The sequence below is a fragment of the Tamandua tetradactyla genome, chromosome X (assembly GCF_023851605.1).
Source record: "Tamandua tetradactyla isolate mTamTet1 chromosome X, mTamTet1.pri, whole genome shotgun sequence".
NCBI lineage: Eukaryota > Metazoa > Chordata > Mammalia > Pilosa > Myrmecophagidae > Tamandua > Tamandua tetradactyla.
This window is the reverse complement of record NC_135353.1, coordinates 10268352-10274351: the sequence shown is the minus strand read 5'-3', so window position 1 is coordinate 10274351 and position 6000 is coordinate 10268352.

Below are 6000 nucleotides of genomic sequence, written 5' to 3'. Positions count from 1 at the left end.
ATTCTGCTCCTGGTTTAGTTAATGTAAATAAAGCATTAACAATTGTTTTGCATTTTCCAAATCCAATAGTAAAATATGAAATAAACTGCCACCAGCCCCAATACTGCTACCTAAAGATCTGAGTCCCTCTACCTGAGTTACTTATCTGAACTCCAAAACCCTAAATGGGCAGTGAAAACACGCAGGATTCTAGAGACAAAAAATGGGGACAAGCATCAGTGAATATTAGGATGGAGAGAGAAGAAATCCCTTTCCTCCTAAGACACCAAAGGAAGCAAAGCTCATTTTTTTTTTATCAGAATTAAAGTATAAGAGAAAAAGCATGCATAGTACCTACAGATGCCCTTATACTTCTTTCAGTCCCTGAGTCTCTGAGAGTTTCTCTTCAGTTAATTTGTTGCGAACACGTTTGTGTTTTTTTTTTTTCATACTGAGAAACAAGATACTAAATGCCAGCATTTCCCTTCTCAAACTTAGCTTCCCCTAGACCAAAAACATAAAGGAACAAATATGATGAATGATGTCTAAAGCTAGTGATTGAGGAACTGAGGCAAGTGAGACCAAACATATTGTTTCCTTTCTCCTTAGTCACCTCGTAATTACTATGGTATCTTGCCATAGTATAATACTAGTATGTTTATCTGCCCCTCCACTCCAGCTCTGCAGTTTAAACTCACTGCAGAGTCTAGATAAAGGACAGAGTAGCAAATATTTCTGTACCAAATGCTCTATCAAAGAATGTCTCTGCTGTGGGTTTTCCATTCTCAGAATACTGGGGGCCTTATCAACATTGCCACAGTTTTTTGAATGGCTATAGGGTCACCACTGGAAGAAGGAAGCTGAGAAATCCAAAACTTCCAGCTACCACTCAGCATGCTGCTCATAAATCAAGAGTGTCTCTGGGAGAGAAGAAGGTTACTGACCCTTCCCACAAGTACAAAGCAGTGATTTTACCCAAGAAGTAATTACCAACTGATTTTACTCAGAGATTTTACCCAAGGAGTATGAAATAAAACAGAAAGCACTACAGCTTTCCTTAAAGCACTGGCTCTCTTAGGAAAGAAGGAAAGAGGTGTACAGAAGTCCATGTCTACTGTAACTTCTCAAAAAAAATGCAGATTTTGGTGGTAAACTATTAAGAAGAGGTTAGTAGCTCCAAGAGAGCAAAAAGATAAACCACAGGCCAGCTAGTATATCAGAGAGACCAGGGAAAAAGACGGTTATATACTGGTATCAGCATAAATTTTAAAGACTTTCCTTAGAAACTACTTGTTCAAAATGGCCCAAATTATCTGGAAATTCTGGACTTTAAAAGTACAACTGTGCTGGCTTGAAAGGAAGCATGCCCCCTAAGAAAAGCCATGTTTTAATATAAATCCCATTTCATAAAGGTAGAATAATCTCTATTCAATACTGTATGTTTCAAACTGTAATGAGATCATCTCCCTGGTTGATGTGATTTAGTCAAAAATGGTTGTTAAACTGGATTAGGGGATGACATGTCTCCACCCATTTGATTAAGTCTTGATTAGTTTCTGAAGCTCTATAAAAGAGGAAACATTTTGGAGAGAGAGATTCAGAGAGAGCAGAGAATGCTGCAGCACCACGACGCAGAGAGTCCACCAGCAGCGACCTTTGGAGACAAAGAAGGAAAACGCCTCCCGGGGAGCTTCATGAAACAGGAAGCCAGGAGACAAAGCTAGCAGAGGACACCATATTCACCATGTGCCCTTCCAGCTGAGAGAGAAGCCCTGACTGTGTTCGCCATTTGCCATCTCACTTGAGAGAGAGACCCTGAACTTCATCGGTCTTCTTGAACCAAGGTATCTTTCCCTGGATGCCTTTGATTGGACATTTCTAGAGACTTGTTTTAATTGGGACATTTTCTCGGCCTTAGAACTGTAAACTAGCAACTTATTAAATTCCCCTTTTAAAAAGCCATTCCATTTCTGGTATATTGCATTCTGGCAGCTAGCAAACTAGAACAGATTTTGGTACCGGAGAGTGGGGTGCTGCTGTTGCAGTTTGCAAATACCAAACTGTATGGATCCGGTGACCTAGTGTTCCATCCTCCCTATGGAAATGTGTATAAGTATCCTATGAATGTTCCTCCTTTATATGTTGGCATCAAATATCTTGTCAGTTTTCAAAGGTCCAGAGCAAATGGAGGGAATTTAGCCTTAGGACAGACCGTGCCTATAACTGACTTGATGAGATCTTATACTGTCTCTAATTTTGTACTTGATTGTATTGCTAATGAAAGGTTTAATGATTTCTGATACTGTTATGAAATTAATGAATTTTGTATGTGGGAAAAACATGTGTTTTTTAGGGGTCAAAGGGTGAAATGAATAAAGAAACATGCAAATAGTATATCAGAAAATAAGAACTGAAAAGAGATTGAAGGAGCCTCATCTAGCATAACCATGCATAATACTCAATACTTTTTTACTTCAAATAGGATTGAAGGTGAATTCAAAAGAAGGGGGGAAATTTGGTTCTGCAGGGAGGAAAATAAGTGGGAAGACAGAGGACACTATGGCCACATGGCATAATGTGATCCCATACTCCAGGGACCCTTTATAACAAAGTTGTGTAGATCCCAGAAGATTGTTCAAATTAGGCTTTTCCCAGAAACCCTCACTCTCAAGGTTTTAACCTATAGAAGGCTCTTAAGAGGGTCCCCTTAACTGACCCAGCACTGACTGAGTTGTTTCAGGATGCAAGAAAGGGCAGATGTGTGCAGGTAGACACACTCTTTTCCCCAGGGCCACCCCTATGTTGCACATGTTGTGCATTACTTCACCCTAAGAAGTGACAACCATATTTTTTGCTACATGAATGGCACTTCCTAGAGTGGGAGCACTGCACACAGCATGGGTAAAAATCGTGCCAAACACCAGCATCTCTCACCGTGGTACTTCAATCAGCACCCCAAACCTCTCTGTCCACAAAGGAACTGCCAGATATTCCCAACAGGTCTAGAAACAATCACCCCACTCTCCTCTGTCCTTCACTTATCCCTGAATATATACATCTTACCTGCTGTATGTTTCATATGACAGATTTCAAAAACTCAAAAATGGACAGCACAATAACACCTAATTGTAAAGTAATCATGTTAAAACACTGAATGAAACTGCATCTGAGCTATTCTTTTTTTTTTGTTTGTCTGTTTGTTTGCTTGTTTGTGTCTTTTTTTTCTTTTTCCTTTTCTTTTTTTTCTTCTTCATCTTATTATTTTTATTTTTTCTCTATATTAACATTCTATATCTTTTTCTATTGTTTTGCTAGTTCTTTTCCTAAATCGATGCAAATGTACTCAGAAAAGATGTTCATGCATCTATGTGATGATGTTAAGAATTACTGATTGTATATGTAGAATGGAATGATTTCTAAATGTTGTGTTAATTTCTTTTTTTTCTTTAATTAATAAAAAAATTCCTTTTGGGATTTTAGTTTTGCTTTAATTGCACCTATGGACGTTTAACTTGGATAGAGTACCTTTGTTACAATTAATGCAAAAATACTACAGTGTCACTATTAGCTAAAGAACTTAGTTTACATTAATTGTTTGCATATATACAACCTTATTATTAACATCTTGTAATACTGACCTGGTAATATAGCCCTCTATTATTGACATTTAGCTTTGATAGAGTGCCCTTATTACAATTCATGCAAAAATATTACAGTGTCACTGTGAGCTATAGACCTTAGTTTACATTAATTGTGTTTGCCCATATACGACCCTATTATTAATATCTTGTAATACTGACCTATACTCGAGTTCATGTAAGAATCTCTTTATATTTGTACAATTAACCACCATCATCATCCATTCTAGGTTTCGCTAAGTTATTTAGCCCGTTTTTATCCCCTAGCTTTCCTTCTGGTGAGACACGTGACTCTGGCCTTCCTCTTTTAAGCACACTCACACCCAGCTTTGTAAATTACACTTACAGTGATGGGAACATTAATATTTAGTAAAACAAAATGAAGAGCTGATACCAGATCTGGTGATTTAGAGAGTTTGGAGTCCACAAGGGCCGTTCATTTTATCAGGATAATATTATTCTATATTTTGTGCGTTATACAAAATTTGCACTTGTCTAAATTCTCAGGAGTGTTAACTAAAATTAAAATATATTATTACATATAAATTGATATCTTTGACTGTAAAATCATAAGTCCATGAGAATTTGGAAGGAAATCCACTTGAGAATGTTCCCAGTCTTTTTAATTGGACTCAGTTTTAGAACTTGGGAAGTAGTAATTAAAAAAAAATGTTTTTGAGGGTGTGGGTCAGTAATTGAACCTGGGTCTCCTACACGGCAGGTGAAAATTCTAACACTGAACTATCCATGTACCCCCTTGAAAGTTCTTTTAAATAGGGAGTTAGGAAAATATGGGAAATACCATACCTACATTCATAAGTTTTGTTGAAACAGCAATGAAGACCCTGGTGATGGAGATAATGTGGATGTCTTCAAATTATGAAATTTTCCTTCTTTAATCACAAAAAAAAGTGTGCTATATGTACATATAGCTGAAGGAAGCCTCCCGTTCTCCCAAAGACTACCAACATTTCCTAGAATTAAATTTTCCTAATCATGAATGGAATGTATCTTCTTCTTCCCAACTGAATTTATTCAGGCCGACTGGCCAGTTGGCATCTCTATTCTTTCTCTGCAACTTACCCAAAAAGAGGGAACATTATCTTCCCCTCCGTCACTCATAAGAACTAAAATAAAACATAACGGAGATATACCCAATCTCACATCGATAAGGAAGCACTGTTATCAGAGCGTTTGACTGCAATTCATCCATAAGATCTATCATTTATTCTTTACCAACATGCTGTCTTGTACCGGGCCTTTCTTTGTTCAGTATATTTGGAATGCAGAACCACAAGCATTAGCTATTATAGTAGCCACGTAATGGAGTTTGGTTGGTCGAGGAAAGCAAATTAGATCCATTCCCCAGACATACCTGTGCATAGACACCATCAGTTTAACAGAAAGCTGCAACTTCTATAAGACAAGAAAGCATAGAGCGCAGTCTCTAAGTTGGATCAAGGATGGTCAAGGAAAATTAGTACAGACAAAAAGATAATCTAAAATAACATCTATAACTTACTGGCGATTCCCAGGGAAGAGAAAGCTCCCCTACTTCAAGCATCATGGCAAGTGCCATTTTTTTGCCACCTTCTACTCTCCTCTCTTAAGGGTATATTAAGAAGATCAACTGATCTTTTCTGTCTGTGTGCTCCTCTTTCCTTCTCATCTCTTAAATGACAGTGACTCAATATTTCTCTGAAATTTGAGAACAAAATACCAAGAACCAGATGGAACTGTGTAGTCTGGAGTCAGATATGGATAGAAAAAACTAATAACAGCAAAGCTAAGATTCTCTTTCATTGTCAAGGAAGTGGAAAATTCTTGGAACATTGGGAGATTGCAAATTGGTAGAAAACTTTGCAGGGTATTCTGAAAGGTGTATGAGTGGTTGTTTTGGTAGGGCTGACATCTTCAGATATACTGCATATGATTCTCTACTCCAGAGAGTAACAATCGTGTATAATTAAATATGACTGGCACCTCTGCGATTGGAGTGGTGCATAACATGGATGATATATGTGATGGAAATGGAGGTACATTGGGTGTTCTTAAGGACATAGAGATGACTGCTTTCCCTAGAGCCCTTGTATGACAACACTCTTCCATATCAGCTCCCATCGCTGGGCTATCTCAGGTACTCTATTATGTGACTACTCAGAGGCTAGAGTTAGGAACTGGATTTCTTCTTTAAAATACCTAAATTTCTTATGGGATTATATCCCTTTCTCAGCATTGCCTGACAGAAATGGAAACAAGAATTTGTTTTCTGAGCGTTTTTTTCTGGAGGAAAGGTTGTTGTGAGCATGTTTCTGAATATTCTATTAGGAGATAACTTACTATGAGGTACATCCTCTCCCTTGACAATCTGAGGCTTTACACA